General features: G+C 45.9%; 1 long non-coding RNA gene and 1 pseudogene across 1 annotated transcript; one reads left to right on the forward strand and one right to left on the reverse strand.

Annotated features, from left to right (window-relative positions):
* The first annotated feature begins 5,453 nt into the window (after window positions 1–5,453).
* LOC113936495 lies at window positions 5,454–5,826 on the forward strand (annotated as a pseudogene).
* A 554-nt stretch (window positions 5,827–6,380) lies between these two features.
* On the reverse strand, window positions 6,381–13,679 carry LOC113935489. The gene is made up of 5 exons (XR_003524046.1): window positions 13,629–13,679; window positions 11,262–11,294; window positions 8,782–8,922; window positions 8,392–8,539; window positions 6,381–6,499 (listed from the first exon to the last, which is right to left on the reverse strand). It is a non-coding gene; the product is annotated as an uncharacterized LOC113935489 (long non-coding RNA).

Consider the following 13,679-nt stretch of genomic DNA (forward strand, 5'->3'; position numbering starts at 1 on the left):
CATCTGTCCTTGCCCCGCCCCCTTCCCTGTCCCCTCCCGGGCCCCGGCTGGGGTCCCTGCTTGCCCCGCCTTCCCAGGGATCGCAGGCATCTCCAGTGTGGTTCAGCACAGCCCCACGCGGGTCCCTGCCCGGCGGGACCCAGAGCAGTGCTCCTGGAAGCATGTCCCTGCCGCCCAGGCCCCGTCCCAGCCCCGGATCCAGCCAGGCCTCAGGGCTCCCCTGCCTCGGACTCTCTCCAGACCCCATGCTGGCCCCCAATTTCACAGGCCTCCTTTTGCCCCAAGACCCCTTGGAGGAACCCTCCTTCCCCTTGATGTCCAGATCCCAAGAGGGAGATGACCCTGCGGATGACAGTGACTCAGAACTCAGGAGGTTACTGGATTTATGAGGGAATCTGTCCCCACAGAGTCCTGTAGTTCCCACAGGGCCAGAGGGGACTAGGGCGTCCTCCATCTTCGTGCGCGGCCTCCATGTGGGTGGGGACAGCGGTGGCGGGTCGGGCTGCACCCCGGATTACTCCTCTGCAGCGGGAACACAGCCCCGTTCATCCCACCCGCTGAGGCGGCATCTCGTGTTCACTGTGGTCACCACCCGTCATGCTGCTGTGAGTGTTCCCACTGGTACTTAGGGCGCCTGTGGGCATTTCTGCAGGTTCCCAGGTGTCCCATAGAACCTCTGCTTCCCTCCCTCTGTTTGCTTCGTGGATGCGCCGAGAGCTTTCTAAAGGCCTCAAGCAACCTCACTGGGAACTTAATCAAAAATTGCATGAAATCCGTAAATGGTTTGGGGATGAATTGACATCTTTACCATACGGAGTGCTCCAATCTAAGGATATTACTTATCGTTCATTTCGTTGTTTACAAAGACTCTCCACCAAATGTTCTTCTTTAAGCACAGAGGTGTTATAGACATCTTTCTGGAGGTTTAGATGTAGTATTTTTTTTTTTAAGATTTTATTTATTTGTCAGAGAGAGAGAGAGAGCGCCCACAAACAAGGGAAGAGGCAGGCAGAGGGAGAAGCAGGCTCCCCACTGAGCAGGGAGCCCAACGAGGGGCTCGATCCCAGGATCCTGGGACCTGAGCCAAAGGCAGATGCTTAACCAACTGAGCCACCCAGGCGTCCGTTTAGTTGTAGTATTTTATCTCTTGTGCCTGACTTTTTAGATGATAAGTGAAAATTTTATTTTTCCAATCTGTTTGTCCTGTATCTAGGATTCAGCTGATATATTTACTTTGTATCCAGGAACCTGGTTCAATGCTTTTAATTCTAATGACTTAACCTGGACCTTGTTTGGGGGATTGATACTTTGTAATAAAATTCATGGTCCTCTTGTAAACACTTTCTCCTGAAGAGTCAGCTAGAGTTGTGCCTTTCTTTGACATTCTCAACCACCCCTCCAGGAGAATCTCTCACCCCTTCTCCCGGCCCCTTTGTCTCCCCCTCCCCAACTTCTGCTACCCCCTGTGGCCCTCCTGTCTCCTGGGTCTCCCCACAGCTGTTTCTCTGACCCTGTCCTGGTCCCATTTAGCAAATGCTGCAATCCTCTTAAGCCAGGCCAGCCTCAGCAGAGCAGAGAGAGAATTAGATCAGATTTGGGGGGAGGGACACTCATGTGATCGGCTCTCCGGGGGGGGGGGTGTGTGTGTGTGTGTGTGTGTGTGTGTGTGTGTGTGTGTGTGTGTGTGTGTGTGTGTGTGTGTGTGGTATGGGGATGTGGAGACACTGCCAAGATGTACTGAAAGCCTCTCCTTATCTGACAGACCCTGGTAAGGATGTACACACAAACCACCGAAACCCCACCCCAGTCGTCCCTGGGAGAAATCTAATTTTGCATCTATCCCAGGAGACGAGCTGAGACAAGTAGAATTTCTGAGGGCTTCCCGGGGATGGAGGGTAGGGGGTTAGATGAGATTCAGACTCACACCCTGGGCAGGGGGAGGGAGGCTGGTGACCCTGGGAACCCCCAGGCACCCAGCAGCCACCACCAAATGGCAAATGGATGGATTTTGTAACATTGGAGACAGTTTGCTTTTGCCCTGACTGGCTGCACAGGAAGTGAGTGGATTAAGTAGCACAGACTCCCCCCTTCCCACCTTTCCAATTACATTTGACCTTTTACCTAAGCAGCCCCAGCCCCCCTACCCCCCGCTGAATCCAAGAACTTTTGTTATCCCCCAGGAAACTTTCCTGGGCTGTGTCCGGACCATCCCCAAGGGAAGCATCTGGGCCCTCCACTCAGCTCAGGAAGGGGGTGGGGATGGTAACTTCTCAAAAAGGCAGGTCTTGGGACTTCCCTATATCTATCCCTCAAGGTAGCCCCCGAGAAGGATTTCTCTGTTTTCCAACTTGTAGCAAAATAAATAAATAAATAAATAAATAAATAAATAAATAAATAAAATTTAAAAATGATGGCGCTGTGGATCATTCAATCATGTGGCCCGTCGATACTGTTGATCTGGTGGGACCCATGGGGATCCTTATGATCCAGAGTGCTCCCTCTTTGGTGGTTTTCACGGTGATCCTTTTAGGTCCATTGGCATCCACGGCATCAGTGGTAGAGGTAAGAATCTACTGCGTTTTACTCTGGCGAAGGTGAAGCTTTCAGACTCAGCCGCAGGGTATGGAGGATAAGAAATCCCGATATATGAAGAATCCATTGTTTGCAGCTTCCACAAATGGGCTGAGTTCAAGAAGCTCAATTCTCCTCTGGGTGCTCTGGGTTGGAGACGGAGGTGGTGTGGGGAGAAGTGTGTTTACCTGGTGGGGAGTGGGGAGAGGGGAGAAGGAAGTCAAGCAGAAACCCTGGTGGGCCTGGAAGTGAGGGACCATTTGCCAGAAGGGACAGACGGGCTCTCTGAATCAGCAGGCGCAGAGGAAACCCATTTTGAGATATCCAGGGAATGGCATGGGATAGATTTGGCCCCAGGGACACAAGATGTTCCATATCCTGGAGGAAGAAAGTGTGGCAAGGATGCAAAGAACATAGCCACTGTCCAGGTGGCTGGAGGAATGATCACAGTTTCTAGTCTCAACTTCTTGGAGAAAATAGAAGAGGTAACCCATCTCCTAGGAGCAACAAACTGAGTCTCTGAGTCTCCTCTGGTGCAGATGATGGAGCACTGTATGAGTTGGACACAATCATCCGCCGGAGACCCAGGGGTGCTGGCTCCTCCAGCTGGCCAGAGGGAAGGTGGGACATTCGGTACCTCACCTGGATTAATCTGGCACCTGCTCACGGGAGCCCTCTAGCCAACCTGCCGAGGAACCTAGCTCCCTCCAGCTCCAGGTCTGCCAGAGTCTCTCAGGTCCCTGCAGGGCACTCATCTCAGGGAGGCTGCTCCAGTTAGACACCCCCTTTCAGTCCAGATCCCTGGTTTGGCTCCAGTACATGCAGGTGGGGCCTGAGACTCTGTATTTCTCAGTTCCCACGTGATGCTCACGCTGCTGGGCTGGGTACTACCATTTGAGAACCACTGTTCTAAATCATGTGTCTCAAACTTTGCCACCCACTGGGGGTTTTAATACTCCCATAGTCCCGGCCAATTAAGCAATGTCTCTAGGGTAGGACCCGGGCACCGGGAGTCTACTGTGCAAAGCTTGAGATCTGTTCTCAGTCAAATCTCTGCTGAGGAGGGCGCCTGGGTGGCTCAGATGGTTAAGCATCTTCCTTCCGCTCAGGTCATGATCCCAGGGTCCTGGGATGGAGCCCGGAGTCAGGCTTCCTGCTCAGCAGGGATCTGCTTCTCCCTCTTCTGCCTCTCTCCCCGGCTCATGCTCTCTCTCTCCCTTTCTCTCTCAAAAAAAATCCAAATCTCTGTTGAGGAGTAGATGGACTCAGGGAGTTGAATATTGCTGTCATTATTAAGACCATACCAGACTTCACTTTACTAAAAGAAAATTCAGAATTGCTGTATCTGATTATCCCTTTTGCTAAAATCCATCTAAAAAAAATCAAGTGCCACAAAAATACAGGTTTTTAAAGGTAGTTGTTTTTTATAGTAAACGAACACAGTATCCACTAGTGACTTTGCTTGTAAAAAAAAAAAAAACACCATTTTTTTTACTCTTTACTTGAAATTCCTCTAAATAAGTGCCTAATAGGAAATACCTCTAAACTAGTGTACCTTTAATATTGTTGTTACAGTAAACAACGTGCCTAGAGACACAGGTCAGATCAAAGATGGGGTTCATTCAGGGCCACCCTGGGGGGACAGAGAAACGGGGTGTGCACATACCTGTTGTAACAGCCTGAGGCCACCAGGGGTCACCCACACACCGCTCTTCTGAGCCTGGACCTTGGGCTGGATGGGAGAGATGCTCCCAGTCCTTGGTGTATACCCGTCAGAAATGGGGTACACCAAGACACGTACAGAAAGATACAGTCGAAGGTGCATTAAGGATTATAAACCCAAGCTAGCAACTTCTCAAATGCCCGTCAGGAATAAAACGGATAAAATAAGTTTCGGTGTATTCGCCCAGTGAAATAACTGTTAGGTGAGCTCGAATCTCAGGAATGTGATGATGGTCAAGGGAGCCAGACACAGAATATGACACTGATCTGACGGCGAGCAGGCAACTTGGTAAGAGGCTGCTTGTTTTCCATTTTGCATTTCTGCTGGCTGGTGTTATGGCTTGAAGTTTGTGCCCCTTTCAAATTCTTATCTAGAAAACCTAATGCCCACAGTGATGGTATTAGGAGGTGGGTGGCCTTTGGGAGGTGATTAAGTCAGAGGGGTGGATGGATTGATTAGGAGTGGGCTCTTATAAGAGAGGACCCGGAGAGCTAGCTCCCCCTCTTCTGCCCTGTTCAGAGACAAGCAGAAGTCTACCCCTCTCCCCTCCCCCAAAAGAGGGCCCTCACCGGATCATGCTGGTGCCTTGATCTCAGACCTCCAGCCTCCTGCACTGTGAGAAATAAACTTCTGTTGTTCTGTTGTTTATAAGCCACCCTGTCTTGGGTGTTTCGTTATAGAACTCACCCAGTGTCTCCGTGTGGTTTTATTTATTTTTATTATTTTAAAAAATATTTTATTTGTCAGAAAGAGAGAGAGAGAGAGCACAAGCAGGGGGAGCAGCAGAGGGAGGAGAAGCAGGCTCCGCGCTGAGCAAGGACCCCAATGCGGGACTCGATTCCAGGACCCCAGGATCATGACCTGAGCCCAAGGCAGACGCTTAACCAGCTGAGGCACCCAGGCGCCCCAGAAATGATCTGTTTCTTAGTCTGGTTGTCAGTTATATGGACTTTTTAGTTTGTGAAAATTCGTCTCTACATACATCACCTATGTCTTTATAAAATATACATATTAATGGCTAAGTGAAGTGTGGTATATCCATGGAATGGACTAGTACTTGGCCATAAAAAAGAAATGAAGTATTGATACATGTGCTACAAAGTGGATGAACCTCAAAAACATCATTCTAGCTTTCTGTGCCGGTAGCTCTCTCGCAAACATGGTGAATGTTCCTAAACCCGCCGGATTTTTCTGCAAGAAGTGTGGCAAGCACCTACCCCACAAAGTGACACAATAGAAGAAAGGCAAAGATTCTCTTTATGCCAGGGAAAGTGGCGTTATGACGTTATGGAAGCAGAGTGACTATGGTGGACAGACTAAGCCGATTTTCCGGAAAAAGGCTAAATCTACAAAGAAGATTGTGTTGAGGCTTGAACGTGTTGAGCCCAATTGCAGATTTAAGAGAATGCTGGCTATTAAGAGATGCAAGCATTTTGAACTGGGAGGAGCTAAGAAGAGAAAGGGCCAAGTGATCCAGTTCTAAGCTTCATATTTTGTTATATTATGAAGACAATAAAATCTTGAGGTTATGTTCACTTCAAAAACAAAAAAATTACTCTCAGTGAAGGAAGCCAGACACAAAAGGTCATGTATTGTAGGATTCCACTTATATGAAACATCTGGAATGGGCCAATCCATAGCAACAGACAGAAGATGAGTGGTGGCCAGGGGCTGGAGGAGGGGCGAGGGGGAACTGTCTGCTTAATGGGTATGGGGTTTTCTTCCACGGTGATGAACATGTTTTGGATCTAGATAGAGGTGGTGGTTGCGCAGCATCACAACTATACAAAATGCCAATGAATTGTTCACATTACAATGGGTAATTCTATGTCATACATTTTACCTCAAAAAAATTAAAAGTGTGTATTATACTTTCATTTAAAAATTGCATGAGGGAAAGCTTGAGTCTCTGAGAACTTACTTAACTCACCAAAGTTTATACAGTTAGCAATTCACCAGGATCTTGATTTGAATGCAAGCTCCTCCCCACAAATGTCCTACTGGTTCCCCGCCCTAGCGCGGTCAGCCTTGCAATGATTACCATTAAGCATTGGCCGTGCCTTTTTTCAACGAAAGGAGTCATCCACAGGGAAGAGACGCTAAATCTTTATTGTCACAATAATCAGGGAAACGATATATTCTGAGAGGTGGCTGATGAATCCTACAAATTCTGTCTCTTCAAGGACACCAAGACTTATTTAAAGACTGTGGAAGAAAAACAGAGATTAGGATAGTATCACAGTCTGTCACCCTCCAAGACAGGATGATCAGTTGCCTCTCCAACGGGAGATCTGGTCTACCCCTCAGAACTAACTAGCATGAGTAAGTAGAGCAGGAGAACGACAGGTGCATTGATCAGTGGCCATAGGAAGGTTTAAGGCTTTCTCTCTCACTCTCAAATTTAATACACCACTATCGATCATTTTAATTTATTGGTTATTTAACACAAGTTACATAGTCTCTTATTTGAACAAATTTACTAAATTGGTAATTTTCAGTGTTTAGAAAGTTATAAATAGGCAGGCCAATAATGCTGACGAGGATAATTTGGAATAACCTAAAATGTCACACCCACACTTGAGATGCACATACCCTTTGACGCAGTGATTCCACTCAGTTATTCTAATAATAAATTGTAAAAAGCCAACCCTCACACACTCACTTAAACATCAATGTAGAAAGTACCCAATAAAGACAAGCAGGTTATACTTTCATAGAATAGTATATCTGTATTTTGAATTTGGTGAAAGCATGAAGAAAAGTGAGGTAGGTTTATGAATTCAGGTGGAAAAATCGCCATAATGTGTATATTTAAATGAAGATCAAGTCACAGAACAAAAGGGATAGTATTATTCATTCATGTTTTAAAGGACCTTAAAATTGTTATCTTTGTGTAAATGCATGGAATAAACCCGGAAGAACACATCCTGAGCAGCTGGTTGGATTTCCCGCCATGGAAGAGAGTAGGAAGCAAAGAGGCAATATGAGCGGGACAGAGAGGGGTGATGTTTTACTCCCCATATTCACGTGCTGCCTCAATGTTTAAGTGAGCATCTGTTCATGAGTCACTTGTGTAAATCAAAATCAGTATTTAAAAAAATAAAAGTCAGGGGTGCCTGGGTGGCTCAGTCAGTTAAGCATCTGCCTTCAGCTCAGGTCATGATCTCGATGGGCATATTCTCGATGTCTGTTTCCACATCCATAAAAAGGCGATTTTGGTGGGGAAAGAGGTAATGAGTGGAAATCTAATAACTGAGCCTATCATAGGGGCTCATTTAATGGGACCAGTTAGTAAGTGCTCTCTGCACAAAACCTCATAAAGATGATGGGATTTAACACTGAGTTTGGGTATAACCTATCCCTTTGCGCCTTGTTTCCTCATTTCTCTGTGGGCATAATGACACCTGTAATCATTCCCCAAGGTCATCATGAAGGCTGACTGAGACACTATTGTACACTCAATAAAATCCTCACTGTAATTCAAGAGCACGGAGATGAGTGAGCTCTCCATGGTCTGTTGACCAGGCTCTTCTTCCCGCATCTTCTTTTCAGTGGAAACTGACCTCATTTCTTCATCCTCATGGGGTCAAGGACAGATCATTCAACCCAAGGGCCAGCAAGATAGAGCTCAGAGGCCAAATCCAACCTGCCATCTGTTTTTATGACCCTTGAGCTATTGGTTTTCTTATTTTTAAGTGGCTAACTGAAAATAAAAGTCAAAAGGTGATTGATACTTTGTGACACCTGAAAATTATATGAGATTCAAACTTCAGGGTCTATAAGTTAAGTTTTATTGGAATACAGCCATGTTCATTTGTTTTTTATTGCCTGTGGCTACTTTTGTGCTACTGGGCAGAGTTGAGTGTGTGAGAGACCATAAGACCTATGTGCCTAAAATACTTATGAATGGGCCCTTTTCAGGAAACATTTGCTGACCCCCAATCTAATCCATCACTGGGTAATGTAGACCCCAAGCTTCCCTTTCCATTAACCTAGAAGGTTCCCCACTTTAAGAGACCCCCGCAACACACACACACACACACACACACACACACACACACACACACACACCCACCCTTCTTCCCCAGCCAACTTACTCATGAGGAGAGCATTGCTTCCATTTTCCATCTTGGTTATAATTTTTTGTCAGTGAGCACCAACTCCGATTCAAAACATAGCCCTCCTTGGTGCATTTGTGAAAGAGTTTTCTTCCGTAGAAGAAGGGGAAGGTACACTTGGGGGGATCTGCAGAGAAAGGAAGGAGCAGAAGGGGAAATAGGAACATGGCACGTTTTAGGATCAACCATCACTAAACTCACCACACATGCTTTGTCTACCACACCCAACTCTTTTCAAAGTGGTCAACACATGGAGAACAATCAGGATTCGGACTTAGGTATATCCAACACCAAAGTCACTTAGCCAGCTACTATCAGTCGCTTCTCGGATCCTTGGCATCCAAGACAGCCCCTCATAGTGATGCTCACCTTGCCCGGTACAGTATCGCCATCTGCCTTGGAATTTCTTGTCGAGTGAACACCAATCATAATCGCTGTGGATGGAGATGCAGTTGTAGTAGATGGTGTCACCATACAGAAATGGAAAGACGCAGGTACTGTTAACAAACTCTGGAAAAGAGGAAACACGCTGGGTGTGGGGCAAGCTTGCAAAGGGAATTGACTTTCTAACACCTGCCCCAATTATCTGCACCATGCTTGCCCACCCACTGCCCCGCGTCCAAATGTGGTTGGTCTCGCTAATTGTCTTCCCTGTGTGTGGCACAAAATACACGTGACCAGAGGGCCCACACATCACCTCCTGAGCCAAAATTCTTGAGTCTTTCTCCTAGTCTCATTTCTCCCTCTCTCCTAGAAAAGTAATCTGGTAGCTTGCCAGAGTTGGCTCCTGAGTATCTCTCAAAGCTATCCACCTATCTCTGCACTTTTATCACTACCTAGCATCGCACCTTGCCTTGACTATGACAATAACTTATTTCTGGATGCCTCCAACCTGTCTGTCCCATCAGTTCTCCACACTGCAGGGAGAATGTTCATTCTCAAAGACCAGCCTGCCCCTGACGCCAACCTATTAATACCCCCCTGCTCTTAGGATCAGAAGTAGCATTGAAATGGCTTATGATATTCTGCTTGATCTTAGACTTCAGGCCTCACCTTGGATCACCCTTCCTGTGTTTTCTCTGCTCACACTTTGTTAGGTGTCCTGCGTGTGCCACCATCTTTCTTGCCTTGGGGATTTTGACATGATTTTCTCTGCTTGGCAGGAACACTACACACCCTTTGCCTCTTTACCCTCTTAGGTTCAGCCTAGATGTGAATCTCTATGGAACTTTCTGGAACATCCAAACTATGCTAGATCCACTTGTATTGCACTTTCGTACAGGTTCCCATTCCTTATAATTATTATTATTTTTTATTTTTTTTAAAGATTTTTATTTATTTATTGAGAGAGAGAATGGTAGAGAGAGAGCATGAGATGGAGGAAGGTCAGAGGGAGAAGCAGACTCCCTGCTGAGCAGGGAGCCCGATGCGGGACTCGATCCCGGGACCCCAGGATCATGACCTGAGCCGAAGGCAGTCGCCCAACCAACTGAGCCACCCAGGCACCCTCCTTATAATTATTTAATGCATAATGACTTGTTCAGGGTCTTTCTCATTTGTCAGAAGTGACCCCATGTATCTTGTTCAAAGCTAGACCCATGATATCAAGCGATAGGGACTGGCACACAATAGAGACTTAATGAATGAATATTGGTTGGCCCTTCATAAGCCTGAAGTAATTTTGACATAAGATTAATGTATTGTTATCATTTAACAATTATTATTTATTGATATGTGTTATTTATATTTATTATTTAATAATATTTATTAACAATTATGTTTCCAACCTTATTATGTTATTTAACCATGTTATTTGTTATTTTGATGTTTATTATTTAATATTTTAAATTATTTAACAATGTGTATAGCATTAGTTATTGTTATGTTTATTATTAATTAGTTATTATTATGTATTTATATAATATAGCTTACTCTCTGCCAGACATATTACACATAGTTTACGAGTACTAATGCATTTAATGATATCCTCACATCAGTCCAGGGAACTGTCATGAGGCTCTTGCTAAGGTCAGCTTTGGTCCTCAGCATGTGATCCCTACGCATAGACACCCTGCTGTCTGCCGACTACCCTGAAAATAGCTTTCTTCTGACTCCAAAGCCAAGAGGGCTGAAGGGCCACATTTTCCAGTACATACTCCAGGCTACGTTGGTTCAACCCCTAAACAAGTGATTGGTAATTGAAGCAGTTAAGAAACCAACCAACATTTTGGGACTCAAGTTTCCCTTTCACTGGCTTGACTACCCGACAAAGTGTTCCCACATCTCCATTTCTCTCGAAACCCCCGATTTCATGAGTGCGTAGGTTAAAACCAGTCATCCACACGTGGAAATGGTCCACTTCTTCCAAGAACTGAGACACTGAGGCAACGTTATCTATGGTGAGCACGTAAGAGTTCCATGATTAACTTTCTAACTTAAAAAGCAGATACAAAAGATCACATGTAGGATTCCATTTATATGAAATGTCCAGAAAAGACCAATCTATAGAGATGGAAAGGAGACTCATGGTGCTTGTGCCTGAGGATGGGGATGGGGGGGTGATGGCAAATGGATACAAGGGCTCTTCTTGGGGTGACGAACATGTTCTAGAACTGGATTGTGGTGATGTTTATACTCTTCTGTAAATTTACTAAAAATCATTGAATGGTACACTTGAAATGGGTGAATTTTATCAATATGTGAGTTGGCTGTCATGACTAGGGAAGGCCTTTAGTGCCAGAAGAATAGCAAAAGAAAGCAAAATGGTGGAAAGTGCAAGGAGTTTCAAGAACATGATATCGGTGTGGCTAACATTTGAGATGCTAACGAATAGAGAGATGTCTCCTTACCTAGGACCGGAGGGTGTAAATGGGTAATCAATTCTGAAAGAGAAAAAAAATGGGTAAAATTTAGACCACCTCCTAAAATACTCCATTCCTAGACTAATGACTATAAAGGATTTTATTTTTTATATTATTATTATTTATTTGAGAGAGAGTAAGAGAGTGGGGAGGGTCAGAGGGAGAAGCAGACTCCCTGCTGAGCGGGGAGCCTAATGCAGGACTCAATCCTGGGACTCCAGGATCATGACCTGAGCCAAAGGCAGTCACTTAGCCCACTGGGCCACCCAGGTGCCTGACTAATGACTATTAAAATACCTTGAAGTACATGTAGCCAACTGCCTTCGTGTTGCAGAAAAACCCATGCTATCACATTCTGGATGACTTGTGGTCACTTCCCATGGGGGCGGGCTGTCTCATATCTACCCAAGAAAGGCCCATTAACTTAACTCAGGTGTTAAAGACTCAAGGTCTTTCTCGGAGTAAGTTCGAGTAAATCTAGTGTCACCCAACTTCTACCCATTGGTTGAAATTCCACAAGTCTGAAGATTGGAGGGAACGTTGTAGCTTTTGCCCACATCAACGTTTCAGGAAAACAACCTGTTTGTTCAGTGTAGCCTCAGTGGTGATTTTGTTCTGTTGTGTTTTCACTTCTTGGAAAATTTTGCTCTTGTATCATCCCTGAGCCTGTTCTAGGGAGTAAGGTTAGACCATAAAAGCCAGGTTAGGCCTTGCTAAAGACTAGAAGGGAAATATGAAGGCTTGTTACCCAATAACATTGACAATGTCTAATGCGCTGTTGCTATGTTCCAGCTACTCTCCTCAGCTGACCTTCAAAACAGCCTTAGGAGAGGTTCTAATTTAGAGCTCTCTCTTTCTCCCCATTCCCCCAAAAGTTTACAGTTGAGAAAACAGGAACAGAGAGAGTCAGGTGACCAGCAACTGGTGGGAACCAGGTCCAAAGTCAAGAAGTCTGGCTTCAGAGGCTGTGTTCTGAACATGATATTGATACTATCTTGGAATTGTCACTTCCCTGCGCAAGTGACTTAATCCATGAGTCTCACTTTGTCTCTGATACAACAATGCTAATTTGTAGGTTCAAATGAGACTCTAACTCAGGAGCTACTGTGTGGTGTGTCTGGCATCCATGTTAGGGGATTGCAGCCCTGCTCTTCAGAAAGAAGCTAAAAACATGTCAACAATTTTGAAGGCATGGTTAAATAAATGGTCATTGGGGTGGTTTTTTAGGTGCCCGCCTTTGTATTTAGCACCTTATGCCAATTATCTCATTGACACTGATGCTTGCCCCTGTAAGATTGGGATTATTATATATTTATCAGTTACGTATTAATAATGACCTCTATTTTGTAGATACACAAATGGAGGTGTACAGAGGGAAATCACTTTCAAAGCCACAAAACTAAACAGTTCAGGTACTCACGCTCCAGAAACTGAGCCTCTAAAATGATCCTGCCTCTGGGGGGTGCTCTTTCTGTCCCTGAAACCCTTCTAGGAGCTGCCACAAAGCTGAGCCCCCTCTGTGTCCTGGTGGTGAGTTAGGATACTTTTAGCATAAAACCACAGGTGCTGACATTTCATTACAAACTCCAGCTGCCACTGGGTGAGTTTTCTGCTTTGTCTGTCACAGTGCTCTTGGCTTTGCCAACACAACGGCTAATGTTCGCCCACCTCTCATCTCTGCTGTCTGTAATCCCCACAGCCTTCTCATTTTACAGGTGAAAGAGCAGAGAGAGACTTTCACCCAAACATTGTCCACAGTCAAAAATGGGTGCAGCCCGGGTTCATGTCCACCTTGGTCTGGTTCCAGGGTACTGGCTATTTCTTTCAGACCCTGGTGCCCCCAGAAATGGTCCTTGGCCATTCCCATCTATTGATATGGCAGAATACGACCAAATCCTTACAGATCTTCTGTCCCCGTGCTTTAGGTCATTAGCACATCACGCCTCCGGCCAAATATGACTATTTTTACCATTTGAGAAATGGTTTTGACCCCTCCCACCTGGTCCTCCAGGTCCTCCTCCAGCTAATGATGCTGGAGAAACACCAGCATGGATACTGACTGAGGACCTACAGTGCGCCCACTGGGTTTTGAGAAAGGGAAAAACAAAGCTGCCCGACATCCAAAAGCCTGGCCTCTACTGCTCCCTGTGCCACAGATTACCAACCACACCCGTCCCTGGGCTGAAATGGGTGGCGGTTGCTTCTTGACCGACTGACTACCTTCCTCCTCCTTCTGGTCTGCCTTCCCCTCAGAGAGGGTTTGTGGACACCCAGGCACAGAATCACCCCTGCTCCCTGGGAGCACTCAATGGAATCAACTCCGGCTTCTCTGACCCAGGCCCCCAAACCTCCCACCTGGAGCCCAAACCACGGAGCCGGTTCCAGCACCCTCGACGTGGACTGCCC

The sequence above is a fragment of the Zalophus californianus genome, chromosome 17, assembly GCF_009762305.2.
Source record: "Zalophus californianus isolate mZalCal1 chromosome 17, mZalCal1.pri.v2, whole genome shotgun sequence".
Classification (NCBI taxonomy): Eukaryota; Metazoa; Chordata; class Mammalia; order Carnivora; family Otariidae; genus Zalophus; species Zalophus californianus.